We start from the raw sequence: 26,393 nt of genomic DNA, 5'->3' as shown, positions 1-26,393 counted from the left end.
TTCCTTTAAATTATTAGAAAAATGCAACACACACACAGAGACACAAAAAAATCAATAGCCAGACACTTGAGACATAAATAAATATACAAATAAATAAATACATACAGGGCTCAATGCTAAATGGATTTTATTCTACTGGCTCAGTCAGGCCGGTTCAGATTTAAACTCGCCATCTATGTAAAAATGTATATGATGTATACAACAATAAACATTGTTCATTTGAGACCTAAATAGCAATTAACAATGCTGGTATTTGTTTGCACTATATTATAAAAATGACCATGTTAATAATTTTTTATACACTATATTGCCAAAAGTTTTGGGACGCCTGCATTTACATTAACTTTAATGACATCCCATTCTTAATCAACTCTTCTGGGAAGGCTTTCCACAAGGTTTAGGAGTGTGTTTATGGGAATTTTTGACCATTCTACTAGAAGCGCATTTGTGGGGTCAGGCACTGATTTTGGATGAAAAGGATTGGCTCGCAGACTCCGCTCTAATTCATCCCAAAGGTGTTCTAACGGGTTGAGGTCAGGACTCTATACAGGCCAGTCAAGTTCCTCCACACCAAACTCACTCATCCACGTCTTTATGGACCTTGCTTCGTGCACTGCGCAGTCATGTTGGAACAAGAAGGGGCCATCCGCAAACTGTTCCCACAAAATTAGGCAACCGCCAAACCCAGACGAATCCATTGGATTGCCAGAAAGAGAAGTGTGATTCATCATTCCAGAGAACACATCACCACTGCTCTAGAGTCCAGTGACGGCGTGCTTTACACCACTGCATCTGACGCTTTGCATTGCACTTGAAGACGTAAGGCTTGAATGCAGCTGCTCTGCCATGAAAACCCATTCCATGAAGCTCTCTATGCACTGTCCTTGAGCTAATCTGAAGGCCACACGAAGTTTGGAGGTCAGTAGCTATTGACTCTGCACTGTGCACCTCAGCATGCGCTGACCCCACTCTGTGATTTTATGTGGCCTACCACTTCGTGGCTGAGTTGCTGTTGTTCCCAATTGCCTCCACTTTGTTATAATACCACTAACAGTTGACCGTGGAATAGATAGTAGTGAGTGAGGCAATATAATGTATAGGGGAGAGCGGGGCACAACCTAACGCGGGGTTAGTTGTAACACGCATGTTTTAACCCTTTCCACACATGCCAGAATGACGAAACTTTGTGTATTTACTAGTTGCCATATCAACATTATTTAGAGAAAAAATGGCGCCAAAATTAAAAAATCTCTGGAAGATATTACTAAACATGTATTTAACCATAGCAAAAGTAAATTGCTTACTTAAGTTTAGTTTTCATCTCTGTTTTTTGTGTTTATTTAAAATAAGACAAATCCAATATTACTTTAATCTTATATCTGTTATTTAACAGTTGAGATCGTTCTTTAATGCTGATCTAACCAGCAGAAGACACGAGCCGTGATTAAAATCCCAGTTTGTGCAGGTGGGGTGTGTTGTAACACTGAGCCCCTATTAGAAATATGCCATTATATTCTATACTTTTATTAATTATTTTGAGAAACCATGAGAAAAGGGTGAATAATGACTGAGAGTCAATGTTCAGAATTTATTAATTATTATTATGTTTTGAACTATGCTGTATAACTATTAGCGATGTGTTTGTTGTCAAACTCAAAAATTAGTATATTTTTAATGATTAAAAAATGCCATTATTTTATTTTAAAAAGTGAATAATTGTAATTTGTTTACAAAATATTTTAGTTTGTCTTGGATATTTTTTTTATTATATCAGGTAACATTTTAAACTGTCATTTGGTCATGTTACATTGTGCCCCACCACATGTTACAATGTACCCCACCTACGGGGCATGTTGTCACATTTCACTTCCATTCTTTCAGGGGTAAATCAAGAAAAAAGTATACACTGTATTAAGGAAACAAAACCACATAGTTGTACTAGACATGTGTGCAATTAATGTGGGAAAAAATAAATACTCTGAACCCCAAGTGGATTTACACAAACTGAGAAAGTCAAAAAGCGTTAGGTTGTGCCCCGCTCTCCCCAATGTACTATAATAATACAACTTGTTTTGCGCTTTTTTGGACAAGTAGGCCTACATGGTAAAACAATGACAGTTTGCTATCTGAAAGAGGAATATCACTGGGAAAAGAAGGATAATGATCAGGCAACAGCTTTAGGATTCGCGCTAATATTAGAAAAGCTTTCCAGCTCTAGAGAGACCCTAGCGAGTTTTCTGTGCTGCACACATATCTACAGCGCCGTGCACGCAGAAAGCCGACTCTCATTCTGTATAGTGTGCGACACTGAACCGAGTTCTCTTCCGCATCTTTTTACACTTGAACGGACAAATAAACAAAAATATATCAAAATATCCTCCATAATATCCTCAGTCTAACCTTCAAATATCCAACATAATTGGATCCGTGCAGCTCTTAAAGTGACAGCAGCTTATATTTTATTTATAAAGTGCAGTGTTATTTTACATTTAATTACAGTTTCTGTACCTGCATACCTGAAAATCTTAAAATACTGTTTATTTCAATTGTATCTTTGTTCAGTTGTCTTGTGTGTTTTGTATTTGTGTGATTGCCAATTTGTTTATTTGTATTTTTTTTACTTACTGAGTGTTTAATTGTCTTTAATAATGCTTGAATATTATATTAGTTAGGCTAGTCTACCATAGGCAAACGTTCTGTGTGTAAATGTTCTTTAGCCTGTTGATTTTTATTCATGGTATTCAGCTACAATGACATGTTTTGCAATAAGTCTTGAAATAAATGTGAATGATAGCAAAGTTGTTGTTTTTTTACCTTATTGAAATCGAAATTAGGAGTTGAAAAGAATCGGAATCAATAAGCAAAATCTGAATTGTTAAATTGCAAATGATACCCAACCCTACCTTTCAGTGCATGCATATGCTACAAGTGTGTGACAACTGTCCCGAGCAGCTTTCACACTGGCCCCGGCCAACATGCAGCCCGGATTGTCGATCTCTGAAATAAATAAATAAATAATTCTAATTAATAGAGAATTGCTTTATTCTCTATTTATTCATGCTGACTACACCTTTTTTCAAGACCTCTTAGCAATGCTGTTTTGTGGGTTTTTTTTGTTTGTACTACACAATTAAAAATAACCATGGTAATGTTTTTTTTTTTTTTGGGAATATGTACTAATACTTTTTTAGGCTACATGCTCGGAATATGTACCAATACTTTTTTAGGCTACATGCTCGTAAAACAATGCCAGTTTGGTACCTGAAATTGGTATATAAATAATAACTGTAGCATGGTATTGTATAGATCAAAGTACCATAATGTTACCAGCAGATAAATCACTGAACTATCATACTGCAACAGTACTTTGTAGTGTAAGCTAGTTCTGGAACAGTTACAGTAGATACTCAATGTCAAGGTCACACACTTGATTGCCAGAGAACCCATGCTATAAAATGTAAGATGTCACATAAAAGCATCTACCAAATGAATAATTTAATGGTACAAAACGCCTAGACTCTAAGGTGCCAAACTAATTTTGAAAACGCAATGACAAACACAACGACCTAAGCTGCTATGTGGCATATTTACATAACCACGTGAACAAGACTGTCCAGGTTTGAAACATTGAGTCATTCAAGGTGCACACACATTTATTTTGAAGGATCATACAGTCATGGAGAACAATCGATGACCTTGTAGTCCTGTCGTTTGCACAAGTACGTCCATTTTCCATATAGAACAAAAGGGGACTGGAGAGGGAATAATGAGTAAAGACCATTGAATCTCTTTGGTGGGCAAAACATGAGTGCAATACAGAAAGGCTGTGTGGCTTCTCTTTGATAAAATAAAAGAGGAGGTCAAGGATAGTTTTTAGCCTGCAGAAAAAGAGTTATAAAGGCGGGAGTGCTAGCCACACAATAAAGCTGTGGGGATGTCAAAAATGAATCATTTTAATTTATTCCTGCTTACTACTAAACCTTGAATATTCTTTAAAATGTAGTTTTAATGTAATGATATTTTTTTTACATAAACTACACTAAACCATGTTAATTTATTAGCTATACTATTCTATTTAATTGATAGTTCAGCAAAAGAAAGGGAAGTTCCAATGAAAAGTAATTTATGGCATATAATAATGCATAACTTACGCTAATATATCAACTGAAGCCCATGCATATTAGATGTAAAATTCGTCACCCTTCGTTCTACTGGCATTTTCTAAATGAGTAATCCTTCTTTGATCTGTAGATTTAAACTTTATATTAAAATTACAGAGACTCTATTAAGCACCAAGAGGTGCTCAGCAGAGTATAAGAGGAAAAACGCCAACTCAAATATGAACTGGCAGTATATAAGTGAAAGCGAGAGAAGTTGACACAGTGATGAGAGTTATCATTTCCGTTCCGGACAGCATCTGTCAGAGACACAATATCACCTAGTGTTTCCTGATTAGCTTCTGCTATACGACACAAGCCTCATCATGAGAACAGCTATCAACTATGACAGAAAAATAAACAAACTCATATATATGATCTATGCGACCGCTGGCCTTTCTGTGTACATTTGCGGCTGGGTGCAGAATCTCATAACTTATTATTGACTTTTCACAGACTTGGGTTGTGCTTGGGTTTTTATGTATATTTTACATTATCTAAGGGTGGAATGGGGTATTGTAGAAAGGTTGCCAAGCTGGGTTTGTATTAGTCTGTTGAGATGCTGTAATATGATGCAATTTTCACAGCATCGTTTGCATGTTTCAGACCCTTGAAAAATCCTTGAATTTTCACATGAATATTTTTACCAACTGGTAAAAATAAGTATGTGTGCATTACACATACATTTATTTTTTCCCCAACTGGTTCTGATATTTATAAATAAACAAAACACTTTCTGAATTCAAAAGTATCCAAAGGTAAGATGTTAACCCTGCAAACAGGAACCTGCTAATCACATAAACTGCGTCCCAATTCAGAGGCTGCGAGATGTGAGATGGTGGTCCAGTGGGTTAAACCATGGAACTGATACACAGAAGGTTGCTGGTTCAATCCCAGCGGTCACCACCAGTGTGTCCTTGAGCAAGGCACTTTACTCCATGTTGCTCCAGGGGGATTGTCCCTGTAATATTAAGGGCACTGTAAGTCGCTTTGGATAAAAGCGTCAGCCAAATGCATAAATGTAAAATGTAAAATGCATTGTGTCACCGCAGCGCGACAAAGGCTGTCAAAGTACGTCCTTTGTTTTCTGTGAAATAAAGGATACAACTTATGGATCCTTCGTGGCCTTGCCTACTCAAGAATTCATTGTGCACCAGTGACGACAGGATTTATTTGAGAGAAATTGCCGGATTACACTTTTAAATTTAAGTATTGGGTTTCAACTTACTTAAATATCTAAATGACACAAACGTAAAAAATAAATTAAAAAAAACTTAAATGTTCAAACTTAAACTTCAATTGTTGACTTATATCTTACTAAGATGTGATTATATATAGTTTATACTCTTTTATTATATTCAGAAATGGACCATGGTGAACATATTTAGACAGTTTGTGGACCCTGTTTTGTTTTCAGACAGTTTAATATAACTTTCAAAAAAGTCCCGTACAAACGTTACTGCCACTCATCAACGACAGCAGTCACAGTTGCTAGGATACAAGAATAGTCCTCCGGCTAGACCGTCCCATTTAACAACGCTCAGTCCAACCTTCATGCCCTTGAATAATGCAGCCTCTGAATTGGGACACAGCTATAGTAGTTTATTTGCTATATAGTATCGCTTTACATGTCTGACAAAAACAAATATAGGCAGATAAAGGAGCCAATTATGAACCCTGTAAAAGCTAGAGTATAAAACTCACAATAATGACCAAAGAAATTAAGCAAGAAACACAATTATACATCTTGATTCCACCATCATCACATAACTCTTGATTTGTGCTTTGTATTTGCAAAATTTGAAATACTCTGATTTTCAGAGCTACTCTTCAAAGTGTAATACACATGGCAGAAAAAAACACTCAAGCTTAAGAACGGCATAATTGCTTTGCATCAGCACTGGATCACGTCAGCACCACTGCCGCTCAGCAAACACTGCCTGACACCGCTGGTGCCACATTACAGTGGATGGCTCTCACCCATTACTAGCACTGACAGTACAGCAAAACGACAGCGCTCCCCAAAAGCAGCCTGCAGTGACAGCTCTGCAGTCACAGTCCCCAAGTACACTGCATTTAAATGCATGAAATCCCTGCTGTGCATCTCACTGAACCGTTCTGGCTGGTCTTCAGAGACATGTGGGACAGTCTTCCCACTCTGAGGGAATCATAATGATGAGTCTATGTGTAGGGACCTCAATTATGCATTTGTGGAAAATGAAAGTGTAAAGCAATAGTGCATAAAGAGCTCTTTAAAAGGAATAGTAGTAGTATAAGTAGGTAGGACTGTCTTTAAGACTTTAACCATGTATAAATGATGTTCTAAGAACCTGCGTTAAGCTTTAAAGCAAGAAAAAAATCTATTTTTTCCAATCAACAAATGCAAAAGGCGGCATAAATACAATGTCATATTCTAGTAGTTTAAGGATTTATGAGAGGTTGTTGACATGATAGATCATCAGGTTACAGAGAGCTATTACAAAATGCGCTAAAACATGAATCCCCATTTTGTCAGGGTGCCGGTTTGATCTGCTTTAGGCTTGTTTGTGTTTGTCTGGACCACATGGTTATTTGTGTTGCCATGCCATGTTCTCCGTCTATTGTTACTCCGCCCCTCTTGTTACCTTGTTATCTCATTATAGCTCACACCCGTTTTTGTTCGTTTGCCACCCTTTATGCTGCGTTCACACCAAACACGAATAGAGTGTCAAAATCGCGTCTAGTTGGACGCTTGAACATTTTGAATCCATTTGCGCGTCCACAGCGAATTGGACGCGTGTATAAATTGAGCGTTTGAAGCTAAATAGACGCGCGTTCAAGGCGCTCCAGGAGAAATATGTCATAAAACACCACTCTGCCTCTTTTCATTTTCATTAAAAATATATATTAAACATTAATAGCCACAAAAATGTGGTCCAAGCAACGCACTAAATTATCTTCACTGCATGTATATTTAAATATCCTTAAAAAATAAAGTTATGAAACTTCTCTTTGCCCTCAGTCAAAACGATTTGGCAGAAAACAAATTATAGATTCATGCAACATGACATCATGACTTTGCGTAAACAAACATACACGGCACTTTCTAAAGCCAAATGGCCAGTTATCTGTACGCATTTTGAGCTATCCGCGTGTATGTCTACGGCGTGTGATTCCGCGTGTATGTGTACGCCGAAACGAACCATCATCTCCGCGTGTATGTCTACGCCGTGTGATTCCGCGTGTATGTCAACGCCGTGTGATTCCGCGTGTATGTCTACGCCGTGTGATTCCGCGTGAATGTAAATGGATTTATAAACATACTAATTATGTTTTTTTGAAAATGTAAAAATGCTGAATGTTTCTTGTGATGGGTAGGTTTAGGGGCAGGGGCAGTGTGTGTGTGTGTGTGTGTGTGTGTGTGATGGGTAGGTTTAGGGGTAGAAGCAGTGTAGGGGGATAGAATGAAACGGCGTTGATAAACACGCTAAAAAGCGATTATGCGTCTTGATAGCACGCCAAAATGGCATAGCGAATTGGCGTGTCATACATACGCTATTTCATGAGATCAGTCTGATTCATGACACCAAAGATCGCCCGTTAGATCCACACAAGACGAACCACTACAGGACATCAGAGCCAGCGGCAAACGTCAGAACGCCGAGGAAAGGCTGCTCTCCCCGGGGATAATGAGCGCTGAGTGCCCGGTGATCGCCTGGATCTCACAACTCCAAAAACGCTTTAAAAAGTTTTTTTTTTAAATAGGCGCTCTCTTTATAAATAAACCAAAGATTTGAGCTTTAAACAACTACATTCTCAACTGAAAAAGTGTTAAAACTCCATTTTGTGACACAATAGTAGTACTTTTAAAAAAATGCAGTGTTTCTCATTAGGTCACTTTACCACGTGACAGCAGCAAGCAGGCTCCTGATTGGTTAACGCGGTGCAAATTGACGCCAAAGTTCACATTTTTCAACTCGGGCGTAAGACGCGAATTTGCTTCAAACGCGTGAATGCACAAAAATCATCATTCGGCGTATCGCGCAAGACCCTCAATTTGTGTCAAATTCGAATTGGACGCGCGAATGAGGCGGAATCGCGTCCAAGACCTCCAGACGCGCGTCAACGCGCCTTTCCATTGACTTAACATTGAAATCACTCGCTCCTGACGCTCTAATCGCGTTTGGTGTGAACGCAGCATTAGTCTTAGTCTAGTCTTGAGTTCCTTTCTCCTTTCTTCAGTTTTGGTTATTTCTTTATTGAAATTCTTTGTTTTCCTAAACTAGTTTTTTGAGTTCCCGCCTGGCTAGTTTTATTTTAATTTTTTTCCCCCTCTCCTTTTCTTTTTGCTCCCAGCTCCCCTGTCTGCTTTGGCTGCCAGATCCAGGCCTTCCTCCTTTTTGACTATTCCCTGCCTGCCTGCCACAAAGGATTTCAGCCTCCACTGCCAGGACCCAACCTCCACTCTCCAGGTTCCTCCTCTTTTACCATCCTGACACATTTGCTCTACTGTAAAAAATAAAGCACAAACAGTTGGAAGCATAAGACATTCAGCATTCAGCAAGGGCCCCATTTAATTGAGCTATAACAACTTTCTATTGTTTAGATTAGAGATTTCCTTTTGCAAGGAAATGCTCTTTTCAATTGCGACCAACTGGTTGAAGGTCCATATCAATTTCAAAAGTTTCAAAGGGCTTTGAAGGGCTTCAGAGGGCTCTGCATGATCCCAGCCGAGGAATAGGGTCTTATCTAGCCAAATTATGTCATTTAAAAAACAAACAAAACATTTATCTACTTTTTTACCTCAAATGCGCAACTTCTGTGTTGTTATTCTTTACTGCGTATGATGCCATAATTGGTCTCATCAGCAACAACGATGAGACTGCCTATAGGGACGAGATCCAGCACATGGTGTACTGAAAATAACCTGCTCCTCAACACCACCAAAACAAAGGAGCTCATCGTGGACTTCAGGAAAGAGTCAAGAGGCACACACCACACTATCCACATCAATGGAATGGCTGTTGAGAGTGTCTCCAGTTTCAAGTACCTGGGGATCCACATCTCAGCGGACATGTCCTGGACAACCAACACCTCCAGCCTGGTCAAGAAGGCTCACCAGCGCCTTTTCTTCCTGAGGACACTGAGGAAGAATCAGCTCTCCTCGGCTATCCTGGTGAAAGCAGCCTGACCAACTGCGTTACAGTATGGTATGGGAGCTGCTCTGTTGCAGAGCGCAAGGCACTGCAGCGGGTGGTGAAAACCGTCCAGCGCATCACAGGGACTCCACTACCTGCCATCAAGCACATCCAGAGGAAATGCTGTCTGCATCGAGCTCGCAGCATCCTTAAGGACTCCTCTCACCCAGCCCACAGACTGTTTTCTCTCCTGTCCTCCGGCAGGCGTTTCAGGTGCCTCCGGACCAGGACCAGCAGACTAAAGAACAGTTTTTTTCCCAGAGCTGTCTTTTTATTGAACTCAAACCCTCGTTGATCCCACTGCCCTCATATACTGCTAACTCTCCTCTCCCCCCTCACATCTGCCTTCACTTTGTTATTTTGCACTACTGGAATGTTAATTTGCACTGCCGACTGTTTATTACAGTAACAACTGTTTACATATGCATCTTGCACTACTATACCTTAACTGGAATAGGCTCATTTGCACTGCCGACTGTTTATTTACAGTACCAACTGTTTACATATGCATTTTGCAATACCGTACTTTAACTGTAATATGCAATCACTTTCCACACTTTTACTCGGATAGCTTCTGTCCATACTTTATTTGCACTACCTTAAATCCATTGCTATACTGCTCATCTTAACATATAATTGTATATATGAAGAGTTCAGATGCAAAAGCCTCTAAAAGCCACTTCGGTCAAAAATGAGATAATGATACTGAGTGAATGCTCTCCGCATATAGTATATGTTCATAAAATACTTTCACTTCAAACCCACTAAATCCCAGCCTCAGCCCATTCAGAAGTACCGGTACTTAGGTAGAAACCTATACATGGCCTATACATGAAGCCTGACAAAAAAATACTTATTTTAAAGAAAAACGTCAGATGGACTTAGAGGCTTTTGCATCTGAAGTCTTCAGATCTATCTGTAAATTCTGTTTATAGTAATAGCCATCTGTATGTTATGTTCATAGGACATATCTATCTGTAAAGTTCTGTTTATAGTAATAGCCATCTGTATATTATATTCATAGTACATATTCACCTGTAAAGTTATGTTTATAGTAACAGCCATCTGTATTATATTCATAGTACATATTCACCTGTAAAATTCTGTTTATAGTAATAGCCATCTGTATATATATTCAGTACATGTCCATGTCCTGCACTTATGCAACCATTGTATATCCTGCACTTGCTGCCATTGCACTTCTGGTTAGACCTAAACTGCATTTTCTTGGCTTGTACCTGTCCTTGTGTAATGACCATAAAGTTGAATCTATTCTAATCTAATCATGTTGGAAGGTCACGTCCGTGATGTAGTGGAAGTACCGACTTGCTTCAAACTGTTGACAGCAGTTTACAAAACTCCTGCTGAACCATTCCATGTGGAAACACTGAGAATCCAAAGAGCACTCTCTTAAAACAAAAGAGCAAATTAGGCCCACCGCAGTAAAACACTTGAAAGTAGGCTTACTGCAAGAATGCACTACCTCAGTGCAGACTGAAAACTGTACTAGATAAGCATGTTTTCCACAGTACAAATAGATAATTGAAAATAAAACAGAATTACCCAAGTATTGATATAAAGCTGCAAGGACAAATCGAAACAGTGCTGCACTGCTACAACCAATTAGCCCTAACCTTTTCTCTAGTGTGCTTTCAGAAAGAAAATGATAATTGGACTACTATGAACAATATAATCGGTATTCGAAGACAGGTCCTCAAGATTTTATCCTCTTTCATCTATGTCTAAGTCCACATAATCTGCCCACTTACAACAGAGTAGTAATGTTAAATTCACATTTAAGCTAAATGGTAATTAATGAGGTGTGAAGCATGATTTATTCTCCTGTATACACAATATGCTGATTATACTGGGAGAATCTGCATTAAAATGAGGCTGGCCTCTGATTCTGCAACCTCTGCAAAATAACAAAAGTCAGAGCTGGAGGAATTACAAAAAGACTTGTGTGTAGATCTTTCAGTGCATGTAAGAGGATTACTTTATAACAACAAAGGTCTGAAGAGGGTCTGTAAACAGCCACTAGAATTATTCACAGTTTATTAATCTTCATCATACAACATTTAGATCTAGTCTTCACATTTTACTGGGCAAGGGACGGCTCAAGAATCCACCAGCACTGGAATGTTTCACTGTATCACTCCACTTCACAGAGTTCCAAATCAGAGTATGTGAGGGATGCAGATGAATCCGGAGTGGGATTGTGTGGTTTTGCCTGTAGCAAGGGGTGTTTTTTGTAAAGCTTTTGTAATGCTTTTTGTATTATCTACTCAGTGTTTTACTTTTTTCTACCACAGAAAGGTAAGTCGTTAGTAAATATTGACATATGCAGCTTTATATATATATATATATATATATATATATATAGTGAATTAATCAAAATTTGACTGACGGGCCATAGTTTTATTTTTAAAGCTGCAGTCCGTAACTTTGTTGGTAAAAAATTATCCTAAATCCGTTTTTGAGCAAGTACACAACCAGCCAGTGTTCCAGCCAATCTCCTTACCTTAGCCTGCTTCAAAACGGTAAGCTTGTAATAATGTGTTATAATTTCATGTGAGGTGATGTGATGTAAATCGCATGTGAGGATGCTGCAGGTGGCGGATCTTTTAGCCTTTTCTCACAGCAGCTGGAATAATCAAATGTATCTTTTTGGTGGCGGATTGTAATCCAGAAAGGCCCAAATGACAATCATCAGTAACAACTGGAGATTCACCTGTAGTAAGCAAAAGATTAGACTGTACAGAAATCAAGCGTAGCGTCAGTTCTGGCAGGTAACGTTAGTCAAGCTTGCATCAGCTGACTGTCACTACCTATAGGAATACGACATCTATCACAGCATACATATATAAACTCCTTCAGCAGGGGCGATTTTATGATTTCATTTTAGGGGGGCTCAGCCCCCAGTGAGGGTAAGGGGGAAAAAAATGGTAAAACTTTATTTTAGGGTCCAATTCTCACTATTAACTAGTAGCTTATTAGTATGCATGTTAGGATATTGGCTGTTTATTATTACTTATAAAGCAAATATTAATGCCTTATTCTGCCTGACCATATTGTACATCCCTTAATCATACAATGTAGGCAGGTTTATAATCACTGAGATCCCAAATGTGATTTGCGGAAATTTTGATTTCCATGATCTACATATGTGCATTTTAAGATGTTCTGAACGCCAAAAAATTAGATAACAATAGCTTGAAAACCATGTCAGTGGGCAGATATGACTGATTAAGTTTTTCCATTTTCGTCAGTGAAGACAGTAAAACATATGTTTAACTGATATTTAGGTTTTATGAATCATTTTCATAGACCTGTTAATTTACTGAAGGCTACCAGGAAAGCTAGGTAACTAAATGTATTAAATTAATTCACAATATGCACACATTCATTACTAATCTTATGTCCAATACAGGCTGAAAAAAGCTTTTTTATTTACTGAATGCTACAAATGGAATTATATTAATTTACAATATGCACACATTTATTACTATTAATCTTATGCCTAATCTGAAGAAAACAGCTTTGTTAATATTTCTAGTTTGTTAATTATATTACAAATTACATTACATAGGCCTATTTCAAATCAAAATGGCGAAATTAGACAAAAGTTTATTAATTTGCCCAAATATTTGTCATTTGTATAACATTTCTGACTTAAAGAAGCATCTGTCAAATATGAAATGTTTAGTTTAGCTACATATCTCGCACTTGACTTCGAGTCGTGCTGCTAAAATTCGCGTTCAGCCTCAGCAGCTTCTGTGCGTACATAAAGCCTGCCTACTCTGATTTGATTGGTTTTGTCAAATATTTTGACATTGACGAGCGGTGACAGACCAATGAGGCTCAGATCAACGCACACACCTCTGCTTCTGACGTGCGCTCTGCTCGACGCCACTGAGGATTGAAGAACACGCTGATTAAAAGACGGGACGAAGCCGAAGCCTCCCGCCAGTTTCATACGTTATAAATGTTAATCACACATTTTTTAGGGGGGGCTGGGCAGAAGTTTAGTGACGCCCATGTCCTTCAGTACTATCAGCAGCTATCGCATTTCTCCAGAGCTCATTTACCCTCATCCACCCCGAGCTTCTCCTCTTGTCCAGTCAGGATTTGGAATTCTAATTCCCCTTGAATCAGACTCAATTCCTGAATTATTTTGTACCTTATAATATCAACATTAATGATATCTGCAATACATTATGTTGGTTCTGTTCTGTTTACCCTTAGGGGGGTTTATCACTGCTCTCCCTGCTCTTATCCATGCTAGGCTGCATGGATGCGCAGGGAGTACTTGCCCAGAACAGAACCATACCGGCAATCCAAACTATATGCTAATAGCAATCAATCATCTTTGACGATAGGGGTCCTGACAGAAATTGAAATCTACACTTCTACAGGTAACGCTAATATGCACTAACTACACAGTCACGCAATGCTGATGTTAATATTAACAATTGGAGAACAAAGTATAACAATAATAATAATTTGCACGATTAAATGTGATATGAGCTAATCCATCGTTAGATTTAAATCACAGTTGGTTGCGCGATTTATTGTAGTTTTTTTTCTTTTTTTTCCTCAGTTGGTCAAAACAAAAGTGGCAGACATGTTACTCCCTTGTTCAGAATACATTTTCTAGTGTAAATTCTTATTTTGGTCATACGTAAAATCTGTAAAGTACAGTATCCACACCGGTGCGGTGAATGAATGAAAGCCACACGTACTCCTCAAAACATTAGATTCATCCATGCTGAGGAGCAATCGCGATGCACAACCCATGTAAAGATAACTCTGCAAATATGCAATTGCAGGTTTCAAACACAGATGGCGACAAAGAGTCAAAACTTATCGACAGCAGCTTTAAAGGGTTAGTTCACCCAAAAATGAAAATTCTGTCATTAATTACTCACCCTCATGTCGTTGGACACCCGTAAGACCTCCGTTCATATTCGGAACACAAATGAAGATATTTTAGTTGAAAGCTGATGCTGAGAAAGGCTTCACACAGGCCTCCATTGGCATTCAGTACATTGACACTTCCAAGATCCATGAAAGGCACTTAAAACGTCGTTACAAAGTCTATCTCACCACAGTGGCTCTACAATAATCATACAATGCGACGACAATAGTTTTTGTGCGCAAAAAAAAATCAAAATAACACCTTTATCCAACTTGTTCTTGTCTTCCGTGTGCGCCTCCACGACGCATGCGCGAGAATATGACGTAGCGCCGGTGTTCGGGAATCGATGAAATACACACTTAAGCCCCATTTTGAGCACTACGCCGAGACCTAAAGCACGATCAATGTAGAATCCAACAGCTTAGACACGCGCGTCTTCCTCTGCTCGTAAACAAATCGCTTCTGGGTCATATGTCCGAACGCCGGATTTGCGTCATATTCTCGCGCATGCGTCGTGGAGGCATACACGGAAGTCGAGAACAAGTTGGATAAAGGTGTTATTTTGATTTTTTTTTGCGCACAAAAACTATTGTCGTCGCATTGTATGATTATTGTAGAGCCACTGTGGTGAGATGGACTTTGTAACGACGTTTTATGTGCCTTTCATGGATCTTGGAAGTGTCAATGTACTGAATGCCAATGGAGGCCTGTGTGAAGCCTTTCTCAGCATCAGCTTTCAACTAAAATATCTTCATTTGTGTTCCGAATATGAACGGAGGTCTTACGGGTGTCCAACGACATGAGGGTGAGTAATTAATGACAGAATTTTCATTTTTGGGTGAACTAACCCTTTAAGGAAAATTCATTTTTATATAATTACGAACCAAAAGAATATATCAAAAGAAAGAACAGAGACACGGCTTTTAAACAAAACATTCTAGCTTCATGCTCTTTTATATCAACCATTGAATGTGGGTAAGTTTAATTAAAAATAACTTTTTGAGCAAAAAGCTGAGAAAATCACGTTTTTGTCAAAGACAACATCTGGATCCGATTCAGTACAATAATAAAAACATAGATGAGGTAAATCGAGTCTCTCAACACCCCCCGAAGCTTGCACAGTCCTATAGCTCATCCTGGGTCGTCATTTCATTCAGTAATAGTAGGCTGTTTTGATTTATATGCTGTTTATTGTTGATGATTGCATTATTTTTCATATGCGTAAGCTTACAAATGCTTCTTTTTCCCTGTGCTTTGATATGGAGATAATGTACTGTTCAGGAGATGTGTAATAGCGGCCCCTACCTTATAACAGTGATAACACGGAAAGCCGTAAAAACTCGCCAATGCCAGGGAAGCGTTTTCTCATAAATGACGAGATAACTCGTAAATGGCAGAGAAAGAGTTAAATGATGTGGCCGATGCATGGTGAGATCAAAGCAGTGATAGAATGTATTACAAAAAGGACGCATTAAAAAAGGAATGCTTATTTACTTCTCATGTTAGGAGCAAACATTAACACACAAACACTGAACAAAACATGGCAGCTCACTGAAGCAGACAAGCCCTTCCTCATCTCAAACATGCACATTTTGTGGAACTACACACAGGTGAGCAGACACATTCCTCGGTCACCAGGTCCACTCTGACTCTGGAGACCATTTGAATGTTTATATCTATGCTGTAAACAATCTCAGCATAAATAATGGCGTAGAACCTGGCACTGCAAAGACCCCTGTGGGAGTTAGCGGTGTTGTCTGTGCTCCAGAGATAATCACAGACCCTGTTATCCAGAGCCAGCCCCCTGAGTTGAGGTTATGTTTCTGAACTGTAGAGGTGAGCCTTCTAATGTTTTGTTCAATATTCATCAGAAAAACATGAAGTGCTCTGAGCATGCTCTTCGACAAAGTTACCCCCTAACATACAAAACACTTTCTAGGAAAAGAGAAAAAAACACTCTAGACTCCAATCAAACGGCATTCTCTGCAAATCTCCAAGCCAGACTGCAGGCTATAAACTTTTAAAAATGTTCCATTCTCTTGGCCAATTCTCAAAGCTATACTTGAACAGACTTGTACAGCCGACGCTGTGTGTCCGGACTCTCAGTTTTCACTTCATACCAAAACTACTGGTTTGAAAAGTGCAAAATTCTTTTAAATCAACACTGTATTTAAACAGGAGCCAAGCAACTTCAACAGAGAGAATATATTAAGAACTTCTAAGTAATTTTAAATTAAAGGGAAAAAAAGGAGCACATGAAACAATGAGGTGGACAGAAAAAAAGCATGGTAATAAAAACATGCAGAAAAAGGAGTCTAAGGGATACATTTCAGTCATAGTCCTGATATTTTAATCAAGAGGGAGGTGATCAGAGCATATGCGAGCTGAGAAATGATATGAGAAAGAAAGTCAACTGCATGTAATTTATTAAAAAAAATCACAAATCATCAACACTTATTGTATATCCTCCAAGTACCGTCCATCACCAATTAGCCACACAGACTTTATAAACATATTAATCACATCCACCAACAAACTACATAAGACATTTATATAGGACACAATTGTACACCAACCATGACAATGAAGAATCAAACAATCAAAAAGCCATGAAATACAATGTCATTAATCAACACAAGTCTCCACATCAAATGCACAACTATGAAGAATCTAAGTATTGAAACATCAGAAATAGACTGTAATTAATCAACATAGATTTATCCAACATTTACTAAATTTCCTGGAATCAGGAGAGTATTTATATATCAACAGCTCATTATAGAAATACGGAAAGATCTAATTCCCCTAGTGCTTCAAGTTTATCATTCCAGAATGCTTCTCGTTTCAATTATTCTTTATTTATATTGCCACCTCTACATAATCCTAAACCTTTATTTCTATGCATTTGTTTAATATTATGTCCCAACTTGTTAAAATATCTAGCTACTAGTTATGTCTTGCCATCTAATATTAGATTTATGTTTGTTAATCTTTCATTTTTTTATTTAAATTAATTTAATTTACATTTATCAAATTCTGGCATGTGGCAAAATTTCTGTATGTCATTTACACTTTGCATTCTACCACTTACTAGTAATGTTAACAAAAAGTAGCATGATAATGGCACCTGAACATTGAATAAAACATGTAAATGTGCTTTATTTGTGTATTACACAAACAGTAATTAAAAATGAGCATTTTAAAGTCAATTTAAAAAACGAACTCTATTGCAAAGATTTTGATTAAATCGCTTTATTTCAAAATTTTATCAATGGTTTTTCATTCTCCCTTTCAATCTACTTCTCTTTCCTAAAGTTCGCCCTCTCTTTTACCAAGCGCTCCACAAAACTAGAATCCGAAAACAAGCCAGATGTTCTCCTTCATACACAAGTCCATTCAACAGCTGCCAGCTTTGTCAGCCAGAGAGAAACTTTACTAGCTATACCCTTTAAACACGATTTAGGATTTAAATTGCACAGTCTTGTGAATTTCCTGAGGCTCAGCGAGGGAGCCTTAAAAAAGTGAATGTTTAAGAAGAATATGATACCCCGGCACAGAGTGCAATGTGAGTTCTAACTATTAAAGCGCTACCTCCTGCTGTGGTGTTTATTGAAGTGTATAGGGCTCTCGGCTGCACATGTGATGGTAAAATTGCTGACTCCAACAGTGAGGAAACTTAGCTGTTCCCACAGTACATGCCACAGGAGATGAAAGAAAAATCTAGGGCAAACGTATCGAAACAACCTAAGACTGTCACAAGAAATCTTCTTTAAGTAAAAAGACAAAAAAAAAGAATAGAGAGAGTAAGAAAATAGGATTCTTTCCTGCTTGCACATGGTCCCTGACACAGACCTGAGAGAGGCCTCTGACGGCTCTAGAGGAGGTTCATGTCTGAAAGCATCAATCACCTTCAGCTGACGGGATAGTGCCAACATTCTCTCTCTCAGCACAGAGAGCACAAACAACGGACTTTCTTGTCATCTCATGTCAAGTCTAATAACAAGCAAGACAGCAATATTAATGTTGTTAATTAAGCGGAACAATCTTATGGTACATCAACAGCAGGTAATTGACTTGTTTTGCAGCAAAATAACAGACTGCGGCAGATATACAGCTTGGAAACATGTTACACAAACAGCATCCAAAGGTCCAATTTTACAATAAAAACAAATGAAAATTGTGAAGAAAAAAAACACCACCATTTCAATTGACTTGAAAAACAGATGCTATAAAAAAGAAAAGAAAAATACTACAAAGCTTTTATAAATTATGCTTACACCTGGCTGTCTGTAGCAGTGAGACATGGATTCCGGTTTAAATACCATCTCACATACAACGCGAAATAGAGCTAGAATTAAATAAAAGCTCACTGGTGTAACCTATAACAAAAGACAAACACATAACATCCATTGTATCAACAACAGAACAATTTAATTGCGAACTGTTATGAATCGTGTCTGCAAAGTTCAAGTCCAGGTTAATGTGAAACAAGACATGCATTCCTAAACACACTGCATCAAATTATTACACATCGGCAAAATGAGCAGTACTGACTGAACAACTCCACTAGACAGACAAATTAGGCCAATGGACAAAGGCGAGTAACTCTTAACAAAAGCTGCATCATCTCTCAACCTGTTTGCCTCCACACAAAAGGTCATGAACTCGCTGGCAAACGGAAAATCCAGCACATTAACAAAATAATAAATATCAAGTTCAAAAGTTCACATTCAAAGCGGCAGCGGAACGCTTAAGTGTTGGAGGACGGGTTTGTGACCGTCGCACAATGATGTGTTTGTGTAGTAGAGGGTGTGCCATTACTTCCCAATTCTCTCCCAGCAGACCTTCTGTCTCGCCTGCTACTAGTCATTAGACAAAAATAACAACAACAAAAAAACACTTAAGAAGGATTCCATAGGCAAACAATTACAAACGAACGCTATTCAAGTGCCAATTAGAGCCACATTAATTGTAGACAATGCTTTTACGTATTGACCTAGCCTACTCAAAAAACCCGAACAGACAACAACCTGCTTTTGTTGGTTTAAAACGTGTCAGAATGTTGTGGTCCATCTGCGGTTCGAATGAACTTTAGACCAACTCCTTTTTTTGGACTTCAAATGGGAGTTTAGTTTAGCCCAATGTATTAATATTAAAGGTACACTATTTAACTTTTTTTTGTTCAAAATTAACAATTTAAATAATGAATTAGTTAAAACATCATCAATCCTTTTTCCAAAACGTGCTTTTGTCTTACCCTGATTCACTATGGTAAGCCTGTAAACATTATACGGTGTGTTCACATGTAATTGCCAGATTTCAACTTATAAAAGCTTTGACGTCCTCATAGAGCTCGTAATTACAACTTGTAAGCTGGGAATTTTCTGAGAGCTAAACACTATAGTATATTATAGTAAAATTACTGTAGTAAATATAGTGTTTTTGAACCATACTATAATAGAGATCCTGCAGTAAATTGTAGTATATTATAGTATTTACTACACTTTGTTAATTTATACCACAACGTACTGTATTATTAACTAGTCAATTGTTAAACTATAGTAAATACTGAGGTATACTACAATTTACTCTAGTATATTTACTATAGTATGGTTAAAAAACTATGTACTAGAGTAATTTTACTTAATTTTAATTTAATTAATTTTACTTCATTTTATTACAGTATTTTTTCATGTGACCGCTGCAGATTCAATGCTATAGAAACACATAATTCCCAGTTTGAGTGCTCCGAGTAGAACGTCATGTGTTGTCATCTCAAAATTACGGTAATTACGACATTGCATGAACACAGCATTTTATTGAACAGATAAATCACCATAAGTATATCTAACAGAGTTCAGTGTAAAGCATTATCTATTGTGAAGGGTCATTTCATTATGGTTGTTGAAGCGCTGTGCTGGAATTAATTTTCAAGGAAGTACCGTCTATTAATGGGTATAGCTACAGTAACGTCTTCAGCTAGTCAGCTAAACTGGTTATGGGCCATATTTTAACGATCTGAGCACATGGTCTGAAGCGCATGGCACAGGTGCACTTAGGGCGTGTCCGAATGCACTTTTGCTAGTTTAACGACAGAAAAAACGGTCGGCATGACCGGGGGCATGGTCCAAAAGGGTTGTATGTAGTCTCTTAATGAGTCATGGGTGTGTTTTGAGCGTAACATGCAATAAACCAATCAGAGTCTCATCTCCCATTCCCTTTAAAAGCCAGTTGGGCTTGCACCATGGCGGATTCGCTATTTACATGGCAGAATTTGTGAGTTGCCTCAAAATAGTGCCAACAATGCGTCTGAACACACCTTGTTTTCAGACCAGCACGCCCATGGGCGAACAGATGGGCGAGAGATAACTGCGCTAGGCTGAATCTAGCAAAAAACCTGTGTGTTGAGCCTGGCGTCACATTGCGCCGGGTGTATGATAGGGCCCTATATCACTTAAGCCTAGTGGTGAATGTTTTATGAGAAGTGGGATAATCTTTTTATTTGTTATGAGAATAAACCATATTCATTTGCATCACGCAGAGCTGAAGCACAACCAAAACAATGTTCTTCCACAAAATGCCTGCAGTCTTAATCTAGTAAACCATGCTTCATTGTTTTATGCATGTATCTTGGCTATTGCCATTGGCAATTAAAATGAAGTTGTTCTATTGGTTACAATACCTATTAATGTGATAAATACATTAAGAATAATATATCTGGACATGTTAATGGCAAATAAAAAGCAGATAAAATGCTGATTAGATAGCTACACTAAGCACCACTGCTGCAGTGAGAATATATTGTGCCTTAAGAAAGGATTCATCACTCAATGATTAATGTTGAGTTCTGCTTCATTACAAAGTCAAACTAATGCCTATTTAAATGGGATTTTACCTCATGTAAAGTCTCTCATTTGATGTAAAAATTAAATTGTTCGTGTTTGTTCATAACCGCATAACAGGTTCATCCATTCAAGTCAAGTCACCTTTATACAATACATATTGTTTCAAAGCAGCTTTAGAGTGATCAACAGGAAAATGATTAAATTATGTGAACAGAGTTCATTTCAGCTGTACAGCAGATCTAAAAGAAAATAATAATTTGACAATTTGACAAATAGTTGAAGTCAATTCAGTGTTGATTCTGCTCCATTGTAAAGATCATCAATTATTAAATTAATTTAATCTAAAATTGCAGTTAAGCAGAAAACAGTGATGTCAGGCTCAGTTCAGTCTAATGTCAGTGCATTCAAATCTATAATATTCTTGAATATTAATGCCCGGTTTCACAGGCTTAAAAGTGCAGTGTGTAGTATTTATAAGGATCTATTGACAGAAATTGTAATATAATATACATAACTATGTTTTCAGTGGTGTATAAAGACCGTACAAAATGAAACGTTATGTTTTTATTAACTTAGAATGAGCCTTTTCTCTAAAATCTCTAGCCTTTTCGGCATCATGTTTTAACAGTAGCCCTAAACGGACAAACTTCTCTACAGAGCACTAGCTACTCTCTGCTCTCTCTCTGACGGCATTTTTGTCCTGTGTCCTTTCATCCAGTTCCTTTTGCTTAAAGATCAGATTCATCACGCCAGTATAACGAAGCTGGTCATAGGTCTGTGCAGAGGACTTCATTCATTCATATTCATGCACATCCCTCTGTGTGCCCATTAAAGCAGTCTGATCCTTAACAGATATTTTCAAAATGTTGGTGGTCATTAGTTAAAATGCTTGACTGTGACATAATAGTGGGCTGAGAAGGGAGCTCTGTGTCGTGAAATTTAGAGAACGTCTATAGTTGGTGTAAAGTGATGATGGCACATCTTGATCACTTATTTAAGTTTTAATATATTCATTTGATCAGTCACATTCATAATGAAAGGGTCAGGAACATTACAAGACTAGTTCAGCCATTGTTCTGCCATGCCCGCTCTCTTTTTAATGGAGGCAGACAGGCAGTCTGTGGTAAGGATCGATTTTTTTTCATTATATGATGAATTGTTTGTGAGAGGTAGAGTACAAACAAAATAAATTGTACATAACAGGTCAGTAGTAACCAGAGCCTGAGGTCACAACTACCTAATGTGGAGCAGCTATGAGAAACTCGAGTGTGTTTCATTTCACACCCTGCCAGGATATATGAACACGAGGTCCTGCTACCCATGAGGACAATCGCCCCCTCATGGTAAACAATTCTTATATAATCTGATATGTTGGTATGATATTCCCCAGGATCATGACTGTAGAAAGTGCTAGTTTCTGCAAAACTTTAAGCATGCAAGCCCAGCACTGATTATTATTTTTTTAACTGCTGTATGTTAATTTTATACTTTAAAGTTGTTGTTTTTTTTCCTAAAATAAGTGAAAAAAGCAACTCTATTGGTAATATTTCTTATTACATTAAAATCACTTTAAATATTTGGACAAATGATATGCAAAAATCATATCCTGGCTGATATTTTCTATTAATCTAGCCATTTAATAATAGATCAGCATGTTATGTGCATGAATCATAGCTCATGGTTCATGTTGATAATGGAAAAATATATATTTATGTGAATATGCACCTAGGTTAAAATATGAATTATGAATGTGGGTTTGAAAATCTGATTTTCTAGAGCCCATCTGTAAATATACAATCTTGAGTCACCAATAATCCTATTCTCTAATCAATTATGCATGCTTCATCATTGTTCTTTTAAAACTTGCTGCCAATCAGATTATTCATCTTGGTTTTACTTCATGAATAAAATTATACTGTTGAGATCCTACCCCTCAAATGCTGTACCCCTGGGACACAGAAACTTTTTTCTTTTTTTTATGGGGAAGCATAATTTTCCGTCTTTGTTGTACCAGATGTAATTGTGTCCCCTGTGTCCTGAGGCTGATAAGGCAGAGCTTTGGAACAGTCATTCAGCATGACTGTCTCTTCTTGCAAATGAACTCAAATAGAGTTCTTTATAAACAAATTAACAATGTATATTTTTACATGTCTTATGAAGCAAGTGGCCAATAACTAGATTAATTGACTGAAAAAAAATGAAAACTGAAATCAGTGGTATGGACCACTTTTATGATATTTTCATGAAGCTTTTGCATCGTTTTATGAAGCTTGACATTCTCAGTTTTTTTCTTTCTTTCATTATAAATTCCATGGAATAGAGTGCCCGGTATTCTTTAATATCATATCCTTTTATATTCCAGGGAAGAAAAAAAATGATACGGGTTTGGAGTGACGAGATTGAATAAATGATTGAAATGTAATGTTGGGTGAACTATCACTATGGGCCTGGTTTTACAGACAGGGCTTAGACTAAACCAGGATTGGGGCATATAAGTAGCTTTTATAAACGTGCCCTAGAAAAGAAATACTGTATTGCATCTTGAGACAACCATGGCACTGACATATTTTCAGATGTGTCCGTGCAAGTCGCTTTCTGTTAAAACGGCTCAAACATGCATTTTAGTCTGGGACTAGCTTAAGCCCTTAGAGGATTTAAAGGATTTAGAGGAAGGCCAAATGCAGCAGAAAAAATTAGGAATTAAAAAACAATACCATAATTTGAAAACATGCAGAGATAATGTAGCCTGGCTCCGCCCTCCTACGTACTTCCGCTCAATTTTCATTTTCCTTCAGTACTACGTCTGGGACTGCGGTGTATGCTTAGGTTTTCCCCCGAACAATTTTTAACCGGTCCAATCAGCGAACAGAGGGAGTGGCTGAGAGCGATGACGTTTATGTCGTGCGCTAGTTTGAGACTTTTTGAGTTGTAGTTCAGTAATGGCGGCGGTGAAAGATGCGAGTGTGTGGAAGCGCTGACGAATGTCCAGAAGTTAAAACCGGAGTGTGGCGAGGTGGACGAGCGAGTGACACCGGTGTACGTGATTGAGACACACCGGTCTCGAGTCCTCTCATGAGGGAGCACGGAGGCATATAAGGACGAGCGACACCGGTGAAGGACGAGAGAGGACCAGGCCTGGATTTTAAGTTGTATTTTGTTATGTTTGTGCGCGGCAGTCGTCCGTGAGGGGCTGCCGCTTTTACTTTCATTTTGTGTTTATTATTTGATTAAAAGTTGTTAAACGTTCGCCGGTTCCCGCCTCCTTTTTCTCTGAACAAACGAACTCCCGTTACACGGAGCAAGAACAACCACTGCTGTACTGCTGATGTTGTGGTCCGGGAAATGTATTAAGTTCGCTCCGTTAGTGGTGAAGGAGTTGCTGAAGCCGTCCGTCTCCCACCACCCGCGAGAAAAACCCCAGGCTGAATTATCGACTGCTTTTGACAAACACCAAGGTCGTGTGGTAATGTAATTGCTGTCCGAATCCACATCTCTGAGTTTTCAAGAATATATCACTTCAAAACTCACTGTTTATATCCTTTATAGACCCCCGCAGAGCTGTAATTTGCATTTCTAGACTTGTATTTCTTTAAATACTGGCAGGTGTTTACAAGAGCAAAATATTTCATCACCGCTCAAAAAATAAAAGAAGAAAAGCACGTAAACATTTGAATTGGGCTGTTATTCACGGCACGGCAGCATTTATTCTTATCATACCAAGCATATGACATTTTATTGACAGCATATACAATCATGTTATGATTGCACGAGATATGCACCACGAGAGCAGCGCGTTCCGAACACAAAACTCTCCTCTCCACCGTGAATAAATAACAATCCGAATGCACGAGGTTTTATCACTGACACTGAGGTGGTGTGCTCAGTTAATGTGAGAAATCAAAGGCGAACGGCGCGTGACATACGTCACGACCAAACGTTAGTGATTGGTTAGGCAGATCCAGAGTGACTCTTGGCAGATCCAATAGTTTTAAACTTCAACAGAGAACCCGTCTTCAAGGAAGTAAACGCTTGTCAATGGAGAGTGGCCAGACTCTATGTACAAATGAAATGTACGAGAGTCTGGTAAAACCAGGCTAGAGATAATGTACCTTAAAGGAACATGCCGACTTTTTGGGACTTTAGCTTATTTACCATATCCCCCAGAGTTAGATAAGTCCATACATACCATTCTCATCTCTGTGCGTGCCATAACTCAGTCTGACGCACCCACCGCTAGCCTATCTTAGCACAAAGACTGGAGGTAAACGGCTCCAGATAGCCTACTGCTCAATAAGTGACAAAATAACACCAACATTTTCCTATTTACATGTTGTGATGTGTATAGTTACATCGTACTAAATGAAAAGTTGTCTTGTCTAGTATTACATACAATATAACTTTTTGCACTGAAAAGATTTACTCCAAACTTATTTCTGAGCAAACTTATTCATCAAATGAACATCTCATGAGAGTTTTGAATAGAATAGCTACACTGGCTTTATTAAAAGGTGTGTGGTATATAGGAAAGACTTTGCAGACAAGCATCATTTTTCATATCGAAATCCCACAAAGTCCCACAGCCTGTATTTTATTAAAAAGTCATGTTCAATAAATCAAACAGAGCCACACAAACCATTGCCTTTGTTTAATGGGAGCATCTTCCAAAACAATACGAGTGCTCTTTGATTATGAATGTCTGTTTGTCCTTTTAAAAACATGTTCACCATAATGTTGTATATGTTTAGGTCTGTCCATAACAATTCATGTTTGCAAAAGTGCAATTCTCTTCACACTGACATGAGAAACTACGCTCACTTTTAGCATGTGAGAGCTACAGCAGAGGTGAGCCCGGGTCTCAGATCCTGTTTGTGCAAAGGAGCAGATGATTTAACATAGCCCATCTCAACAGATCAGTCAGGATGAAAATATTTCACAATGGAGTAAAATGGTGCGTGTTATGGGTCACTGTGTATTCGGACACGTCAATGTCGGATAGAAGGGGGTGGAGGCGAGTAACACAATATGTAAGAAGTGTCTAATTTCGCAAAAGTGTTCATTTCAAGTGGATTCTGCTATCTGCTGATCATGCGGTGTTGACAACTTTAATATTCTGCAGTTGTTGAATCATGGCAGAATTTGAGAATTATGTTTTCTTTTGTATGTAGCCTATACTGGTGAAAACACCTACAGAGACAGGGATTTATAATATTCCAGGTTCAATACCACCAAAGCTATAAAAAGCAGATCATATAGGCTATATTTAGTAAACTTATACTTTACAAAAATGTGTATTATG

This window comes from Gobio gobio (assembly GCF_949357685.1).
Source record: "Gobio gobio genome assembly, chromosome: 7".
NCBI classification, from domain to species: domain Eukaryota; kingdom Metazoa; phylum Chordata; class Actinopteri; order Cypriniformes; family Gobionidae; genus Gobio; species Gobio gobio.
The sequence above is the reverse complement of the archived record's forward strand: the minus strand, read 5'-3'. Positions refer to the sequence as shown.